Source organism: Monodon monoceros, unplaced genomic scaffold, assembly GCF_005190385.1.
Source record: "Monodon monoceros isolate NGI ecotype Baffin Bay Population unplaced genomic scaffold, NGI_Narwhal_1 Super_Scaffold_10, whole genome shotgun sequence".
NCBI lineage: Eukaryota > Metazoa > Chordata > Mammalia > Artiodactyla > Monodontidae > Monodon > Monodon monoceros.
The window spans coordinates 43142113-43151853 of record NW_021703766.1 but is presented as its reverse complement, the minus strand read 5'-3'; the positions used below and the strand labels follow the sequence as shown (position 1 = coordinate 43151853).

The 9741-nt window shown below is 38.3% G+C and overlaps 1 protein-coding gene across 1 annotated transcript in view; it reads left to right on the top strand.

Moving 5' to 3' along the window:
• The first annotated feature begins 2234 nt into the window (after positions 1-2234).
• The window catches only part of ZNF565 (zinc finger protein 565), a 27812-nt gene continuing 20305 nt past the window's right edge, over positions 2235-9741 (top strand). The window contains exons 1-2 of the mRNA XM_029212634.1: positions 2235-2286; positions 9240-9332. The gene's annotated coding sequence lies outside the window, so the exon portion shown is untranslated. The remainder of the gene's footprint in view (positions 2287-9239; positions 9333-9741) is intronic.

Here is a 9741-nt window from a genome sequence, read left to right as displayed (position 1 = left end):
TATCTCCAATTCCAGTTCAATACAACAGGGCTTCTTCTAGCCATCTCCATTTCCTTTTCTGTAACTCCTTTCTCTGAGAGTGAAAAACTCGGCTCTCATTAACCACAGTACATTTATTTATTTGCTCAGTCTTGAGTAGAAAGTAGTTCTAACACATATCCCCAAACCCCATATAGTTCTTTTTGTATTTAGTCTTACAGTTCATAGTAAAAATACAGTACCGCCCCCCAAAAAATAAAATAAATAAAAATACAGTTTTCCCTACACCCATCTGTATGGTAATATTACTCATTTGTAATATACATAGGTTCATTTGTTACTGTTTGTATTTGATTTGGGGCTCCCAAACACACATCCTGGTTGATTTTAATTACTTTTTGAGTATGTGAAACATTAACATGGTTCTGAAAGTTAGAATTAGACCAGAAGATCTACTCAGTTACTCCTCCATCATTCCTTCTCTCCCAATTCCATTCCCCCATTCTTTCCACACTGTGCCCAATCACCCATTACAGGTAACCAACCAATCTCAGTTTGTTGGGGGTTTTTATGGTTAAATATACATAACATAAAATTTACCATTTTAATTATGCTGTTCAGTAACATTAACTCCATTTGCATTGTGCAGCCACCACCACCATTCATCTCCAGAACTTTTTTCATCTTCAAAAACCGAAACTCTGTACCCATCAAACAATAATTCCCTTCGCCCCTTCCTCCAGCCCCTCGAAACCACCATTCTGCTTTTTATCTCTATGAATTAGAATATTCTAGGTACCTCACATAAGTGGAATCATACAGTGTTTGTCCTTTTATGACTGACATTTCACTGAGCACAATATCTTCAGGATTCATCCATGTTGTAGCATATGTCAGAATTTCCTTCCTTTTTAAGTCTGAATAATTTTCCATTGTACATATATACCACATTCTGTTTATTAATTTATCAGTGGGCACTTGGGTTGCTAACACCTTTTCGCTATTGTGAATAATGCTGCTCTGAACATGGGTTTACGAATATCTGTTCATGTCCCTGCTTTCACTTCTTTGGAGTATATATCCAGAAGTTGAATTGCTGGATCACATGGTATGTTTAATTTTTTGAGGAATCACCATACCATTTTCTACAACAGCTGCACTATTTTACATTCCCACTGGCAGTGAACAAGGGTTCTGATTTCTCTACATCCTTGCCAATGCTTGTTATTTTCTGCTTTTTTTATAATAGCCATCCTAATGAGTGTGAAGTGGTATCTCATTATGGTTTTGATTTGCATTCCTTTAATTATTAGTGATGTAGGAAATCTTTTCACGTTGTTTGTTGGCCATTTGTATATCTTTGGAGAAATGTCCTTTGCCCCTCCCCCCCTTTTCTTTTGGCTGCACTGTGCAGCGTGCAGGATCTCAGTTCCCCGTGCAGGATCTCAGTTCCCCGACCAGGGATTGAACCTGGGCCATGGCAGTGAAAGCCTGGAATCCTAACCACGAGGCCACCGGGGTTTGTTTGTTTTTTGTTGTTGTGTTCTAGGAGTTCTCTATATACTCTGAATAGTAATCCCTTATCAAACACATAATTTGCAAATATTCCCATTCCATGGATTGTACTTTCACTCTGTTGACAGTATCCTTTGATGCACAAAAGTTTTTTATTTTGATGAAGTCTACAACACGTTTTCTTCTTTTGTTGCCTGTGCTTTCGTTGTCATATCCAAGAAATAATTGCTAAATCTAGTGTTATGAAGATTTTCCCCTATGTTTTCTTCTAAGAGTTTTATAGTTTTAGCTCTTATGTTTAGATCTTTGATCCATTTTGAGTTAATTTTTTAGTGTAGTATTAGGTACAGGTCCAACTTTATTCTTTTGCATATGGATATCCAGTTTTCCCAGCACCATTTGTTGAAAAGACTGTCCTTTCCCCTATCAAATATTCTTGACTCCATTGCTGAAAACTATTTGACCATATATGTGAGGATTTCTATTTCATTGGTCTAGATATCTGTCTTTTTGTTAGTACCACACTGTTTGTTTTTTTTGTTTGTTTGTTTTTTGTTTTGTTTTGTTCTTCTGCGGCACGCGGGCCTCTCACTGTTGTGGCCTCTCCCATTGCGGAGCACAGGCTCCGGACGCGCAGGCTCAGCGGCTATGGCTCACGGGCCTAGCTGCTCCACGGCATGTGGGATCTTCCTGGACCGGGGGCACGAACCCGCGTCCCCTGCATCGGCAGGCTGACTCTCAACCACTCCGCCACCAGGGAAGCCCACCACACTGTTTTGATTACCATCTTTGGTAAGTTTTGTAGTAAGTTTTGAAATCAAGAAGTGTGAGAGTAAGATTGTTTTGGCTATTTGGGGTCCCTTGAGATTCTGTGTGAATTTTAGGATGGATTTTTCCATTTTTTCAAAAAATCATTGGGGTTTTTATAAGGATTGCATTGAATCTGTATGTTACTTTAGGTAGTATTGCCATCTGTCTTGGTCAGCTCAAGCTTCCATAACAAAATACCATAGACTGGGTGGATTAAACAACAGAAATTTATTTTCTCACAATTATGGAGGTTGGAAGTCTGAGATCAAGGTGCCACCTTCTCACTGAGTCCTCGCATGGCAGAGAGAGAGTGAGCTCTCTGGTGTCTTTTCTTATAGGGACACTACTGCTATCATAACAGGCCCCCACCCTTATGATGTCATTTAAATGTAATTACTTCCATAACGGCCCTATCTCCAAATACAGTGACATTAGGGGTTAGGGCTTCCAACATATGAATGGGGCGGGGAGGACACACACAATTCTAAGTCCATGACAGCATCTTAACAATATTAAGTAATCCAAGTCTTGAACACAGGATATCTTTCCATTTATTTATGTCTTCTTTCATTTCTTTCAGCAATCTTTGTAGTTATCAATGTGTTAAGTCTTTTGCTTCCTTAGTTAAGTTTATTCCTAAGTATTTTGTTCTTTTTGATACTATCATAAATGGATTTGTTTTTTTAAATTTTCTTTTCTGATTGTTCATTGTTAGTCTATATAGAAATTCAACTGATTTTTGTGTGTTGATTTTGTATCCTGCAACTTTGCTGAATTCATTTCTTAGTTCTAACAGGGTTTGTGTGTGTGTGTGTGTGTGTGTGTGTGTGTGTGTGTGTAATCTCTAGGGTTTTCTATATATAAGATTATGTCATCTGTGAACAGAGATAAGTTTACTTCTTCCTTTCCAATTTGGATGCATTTTATTTCTTTTTTTTGTGCAACTGCTCTGGCTAGGACTTCCAGTACTATGTTGATAGACATCTTTTCATACATATCCTCAAGGGCCTTTTTTACGTCTTTTTTTGGCGTGAATTGTCCATCTCTTTTTCCTGTTTACTTTCACGGGGTTTTTTTTGTTTGTTGTTTGTTTGTTTTTGTTTTTGGTGCTTTGTCACAATGTTTAAGAATTCTTTACACATTAGGAATATTAGTTCCTCATCTGTGGTGTATGGTGCAAGTATTTTCTTCCAGTTTGACAGTTGTCTTTTGACTTTGTTTATGGTGTTCTTTGTCGTTGAATATTTTTATTTTTATGTAGTCAAATTACCAATGTTTTCCTTTATTGCTTCTGGAGTTAGAAAGCCTTTCTCAATCTCAGGATTAAAGGGGAATTTACATGTGTTATCTTCTAATAACTGTATGGTTTCTTTTACATCTAGCACCCTATCCATTTGGAGTTTAATTTTGTGTATGGAATGGGGTATGGATTTAATTTTATATTTTCTAAATGGCTATCCAGTTTTCCCAGCACCATTTATTAAGAATTTTATCTTTGCCCCACTGATTTGAAATGCCATCTCTATCATATACTAAATGTCCACACATATTGATACTTGGTTCTATTTCTAGGCCTTCTGTTCTGTTCCACTGGTTGGTTTGTCTATTTACGCACTACTACCACACTGTTTTAATTATAGAGACTTTACAGTACATTTTAATGTCTAGTACAGCTAGTTTCCTGATGTTCCTTTTTTTATTGTCAAATTATTCAGTTTCTCCTTTATACCATTTATGCAGCAAAGGGTTCTGTTGGCATAGTTCTACATCTTTTGGAGGGTTGTGATTTGTTGATTCATGAGCAATGGCCCCTGCATAATTGTACACAGATACCCTGGATCATGTAACACTTGTTATTAATATTTTTGATTTTCACAGTCTGGGTTGATGAACAAGGCCTTCTGCTGTTCTGGCTTTTAGGAGTAACAATGTGACTGGGACCTATATCAGAAGTCTAGATTCACAAATCTGGGATAAAAGTTTGTTTCAGTAACCAGATCTAATTTGATATGGAACATTTTAGGTTTTGGGTCTTAAATTTGTTTCCAGCCAAATCCATGTTGTTCTTTTGATAAGTTATGGAAAAAACAAAAAAAAAGAATATTAGCTAGTAGTACTTGGTGTTTGTAAATAAGTGGTTACAGCAGGGTTTTTAAAGAAGGTCCAGGCTCCCACCCTTAGACTTCAGGGCTCTGCAGACGCCATGAAATTTTATGCAGCTTTTGCAGATACTTTTTTTAAAAATACTTATTTATTTATTTATTTTGGCTGTGCTGGGTCTTAGTTGCAGCATGCGGGATCCTCACTGCGGCTTGCAGGCTCATAGTTGTGGCATCTTAGCTATGCCATTCGGGCCTCTTAGTTGTGGCATATGAACTCTTAGTTGTGGCATGCATCCCAGACCAGGGATTGAACCCGGGCCTCCTGCATTGGGAGCACGGAGTCTCAGCCACTGGACCACCAGGGAAGTCCTTGCAGATACTTATTTATTTGATTTTTTTCTTGAAAGAAGGCTTATGATTTCATAAGATTTTCAAAGAGATTCATGACCCTTAAAAATTTAGAACTGCAATCAAAGACAGTAGTGCCCGGTAATAATAACCTTTGAGATGTTGTGCGAAATTTGTGCCCAACAACAGGGAGTTAAAAGAGGAAGTTTCTATCACATATTACATTCATATGATGGAATATTATTCAGCTAATAAACATATGCTTACAGAGAGTTAACCAGAACAAGGAAAATACTGTAATAATACAACACTGAAAATGATGAATAAAAAAGTATTCAGGGCTTCCCTGGTGGCGCAGTGGTTGAGAGTCCGCCTGCCGATGCGGGGGACGCGGGTTCGTGCCCCGGTCCGGGAGGATCCCGCATGCCGCGGAGTGGCTGGGCCCGTGAGCCATGGCCGCTGAGCCTGCGCGTCCGGAGCCGGTGCTCCGCAACGGGAGAGGCCACAGCAGTGAGAGGCCCGCATACCGCAAAAAAAAAAGTATTCAAATTTTGCAAGGATCCCATTTCCAAATTTTTTAATGGGTAATTGAATGGAGAAGAAACTGGCTACGTATCTGACACCATGCATTCTGCTTTGCGCTCACTATCTCACTTAAACTGGAAATTGCACTGTCTTGAAAATTGGTCATTCACAGGATGTTTTTGATAATGAAGCTGTTTCAGTGCACCAGAGAATATGTTAAAGGACTGTTAAAGAACTTTTAGTTGTAATTTGTTTCAATCATACTAATTTCCTTTTTTGTCCCTACTTGTGTTGTAGACATTGGCTCGATTGCTCATAATTTTTCTGCTGCCAGGAAAATAAATGTCAGCTACAACTCTAGTTATTTATTTTTGTTTAAGTGGAAAGTACTGTTATGTTTTTTATTATGAAATGTATAAGCTTAATGCAAAAATTAGAAATTTTGCTTAAAATGTAATTCATCTAAAGATAAATATTCTTAATATTCGATGGATATATTTCAGGTATTTTTCCGTGGGATTTTTATTTATTTTTTTTTAATTTTTTTATTTTTTTTATGGTACGCGGGTCTCTCACTGTTGTGGCCTCTCCCGTTGCGGAGCACAGGCTCCGGACGCGCAGGCTCAGCGGCCATGGCTCACGGGCCCAGCCGCTCTGCGGCATGTGGGATCTTCCCAGACCGGGGCACGAACCCGTGTCCCCTGCATTGGCAGGTGGACTCTCAACCACTGCGCCACCAGGGAAGCCCTTTCTGTGGGATTTTATAGAGTGGTATCTCTTATATAAATTCTGTAACCTGCCTGCCTCATTTAATAATGCATTGACTGTGTAACAATTATATTTTAAAGTCACTATGTAGTATTTCATTATCGAGATGCACCTTAATTTATTCGCTTTACTGACTACTAAAGAGCATTTATATTTCTATATTTTAATTGTGAAATTGTCCCAAAAGTACTCTTGTGCATACAACTTCATGTATTTTTATAATGAATTCCTTTGGGTCAGGTATTAGACATTTATTAAGAATTTGCAAATATGCAAAATCCTAATCTAGAACTCAGGGAGACAAAGTACTTTTAAAAAGTGAGAATCTCTGTTTTTAAATTACAAATAATGTAATGGGGGAGATAAAACTTGTATACAAATGTCCAAAGTAAAGGATGAAAAAGGGCACTAGTTTACCCTGATAGTATGCTATGAGAGTTCATAAGAGGAAGATATTTGTATGACCAGAGCTGTCATTGTCATGTCATGTCATATCTAAGTCAAACTGATCCCATAAGAACTCTATGGAGGTGAACTGAGTCACCTATATTTCCTGCAATTTTCATTCTAATCATCAGAAATCCAAAGTATGGGGACTTCCCTGGAAGTCCAGTGGTTAAGACTTCACCTTCCAATGCAGGGGGTACAAGTTCGATCCCTGGTTGGGGAGCTAAGATCCCACATGCCTCATGGCCAGAAAAACCAAAACATAAAACAGAAGTACTATTGTAACAAATTCAATAAAGACTTTAAAAATGGTCCACATCAAAAAAGTCTTAAAAAAAAAAAGTGTTCAAAAGAAATACAAAGTATGACCAGTGGAGCAGGATGATTCTATAGCTGTTCAGAGAACACTGAGGCAAATAGGGCAGGTGCAGAAACATAATAAACCTATCTGACGAGAAGAGCTGAAAGGAAGCATCACTTATACACAGGACTTGGCCTGAATGACTTTTAGTTCTCTTCCAGGCAGGTCTCCAGCACACATAAATGTAGTTACCAAATCAAGAAGTTTGCAAAAATTGGGAGCTGACAAGCAAAAACAACAAAAGCCATTCTGTGAAAAAGAACTGTTTTTAGAATATCCTGAGCTATTATTTCATGTTCAAAGGAAGATTGTTTAAAATAAAGTATTTCCTTTTTCATCTGCCATTTGGGAGTAGCTTATACTTAACAGAACTTTAAAATATGCATTTAAAAAGTAATGCGTGGTTATTGAAAAACTACACTTAAGCAAGACTAAGAAAAGTGAAGATCACAACCCAGAAATAACCAAAGTAATCTTTAAGGATAAAACTTCCCAGATATATTCAGTCTGATTTGTCTGTCTATATTGTCTATGTTAATATATACATGTATTTTACAAATAAGACCACATGATGCCCAGTTGTTTTGTAATCTAACCATATCTTGAACATTTTCTATGTTATTAACTACTTAATTACTACTAAATTTGTGAGTACTGAGAATTGCTGTTTTATAGAAATCTTTAATTTATTTAATATGCTGTTGTCTGACTCAGAATCTTGAACATTGCCCGAGAATGTACATACCTCTCAGTGTACTGATTTTGGGTTGATGTTTAGACTGGATGTTTACATCCATAAAGCTCAATACAACATTTAAAAATATGACATATAGGAAAAGTTTCAAGTTACATCAGAAATTCACTTAGTTAAATATCAGAGTCATGTAAATACTTTGACAAACGTATAGATTGGCCTGTCAACAAAAGGGATGTGCAGATGTTCATGGTGCTAAAGGAGGCCATGTTACTGTACACAAAGCAACTAATTATTAATATCTATAATAACTGGTGATCAGGAAGTGATGTTTTAAGAAATTTTCATCTTTTTTTTTTCTTTTTGTCTGCGTTGGGTCTCCATTGCTGCGTGCGGGCCTTCTGTAGTAGGGGCAAGTGGGGGCTACTCTTCGTTGCGGCGTGTAGGCCTCTCATTGCAGTGGCTTCTCTTGTTGTGAAGCACGGGCTCTAGCCTCGCGGGCTTCAGTAGTTGTGGCGCGCAGGCTCAGTAGTTTTGGCTCACGGGCTCTAGAGCGCAGGCTCATTAGTTGTGGTGCACAGGCTTAGTTGCTCCGTGGCATGTGGGATCTTCCCAGACCGGGGTTCATACCCGTGTCCCCTGCATTGGCAGGCGGATTCTTAACCACTGCACAACCAGGGAATTCCCAGAAATTTTCATCTTAATACAATAGTTTATTATTTATATGTAGGTGTTTCTTGTGTTTCATTATGTTTAGGAAATTATTTGGGGGCTTTGTGTTAAAATGTGACTCATTATATTTTTCACATTTTAAATATTGGGAGAGAGGCTCCTGGTTAGAGTTTTTACTCAGAATGATTGCTTTTTCAGGAACAGATTACTAATGTTAAGGTGAAGATATCTACATATATCTACTTCTCATGAGCTGTCAAGTTCTCGCACTCCCCCCGCCCAAGCCTTGTGTGATGTGGGATCCATACCCTCTGAAGAATAAGAATGTCTGTCAGTTTAGGGACAGGGAAAATCCAGGAATGTAACTGCAAGCTTCACTGGGTGGTGTGTAGATGGCAGAATTTTGCTTAGAAGGATTTGTACAAAGATTTGATGATAGAGATCTAAAGGAGCATGATTTTGCTGGATCAAGAACAACTTGTCCCATAACTCATAATCTGCCTTTTTAGGGCCTTTTGTTTCACATTGTGGGTTTGTGAAAAATCCCTTTGAGATGTATAGAGTTGGAAATGCACAGCTCTGCTCTGTTATTTCTGAAGTTTCCTCTGACTTTTTAAAAATTATTCTTTCTTGTATTGACCAAGGCCCCAAGTCTGAATTTTTATTTAGTCAGAGTATAGCTGAATTAGCATATTAGTTAGGACAGGTTGTTATGCTGTGGTAGCAAACAACCCCCAAATCTCAGTGGTTTGCAAAATAACTTTTTAATTTTTGCTCATTATGCACCAGCATAGGCAGGGTCCCAGACTAAAGGAGACTCCACCATCCTGTAGCTGTACCATCTGAAACACACAGCCTCCTTGGCCACCACATCAGCAATAGAAAGATTAGAGAATTATGTGGTCTGGATTATGTGGAAGACTGGATACTTGAAAAACTGGATAATGGTGAGACATTAGTAATTAAATTAGTAATGTCTACCACACTGGCTAAGACCCATTTCTTTTTCTGTGTATAGGAAGTTGCTTCTGTAAATTAGGTGTGAATTCTTTTTGGAGCAAGGAAGACATCCTGGACTGTGGAAAGAGGTTAACAAGAGGCCTGTGCACAGGTGAGTGAGGAGACTAAGGAAACAGAAAGCCTTTTATATGAAAGCTCACCTCCTCTGTGGGAAGTCGGTTACTGTTTGAGAACACACTCCTCAAAGGCTCTAGAACTATGGAGAAGATTAAGCTCCTTCAGCATACAAGTTCCCAGAGGCACTTCACTGTCACTTGTATCACTCCATTCGTATTTTCTTTTATAATCTATCCTGCCCCATGAGGAGGAAGGAATTAATTGTGTTATTTATGATGATAAAACATATGCTTAAGGGAAAACTTGAAAACACAGGAAAACAGGGACTTCCCTGACGGTTCAGTGGTTGAGACCCCATGCTTCCAATGCAGGGGGCGCAGGTTCCATCCCTGGTCAGGGAACTAAGATCCTACATGCAGCGTGGTATGGCCAAAAAAAAAAAA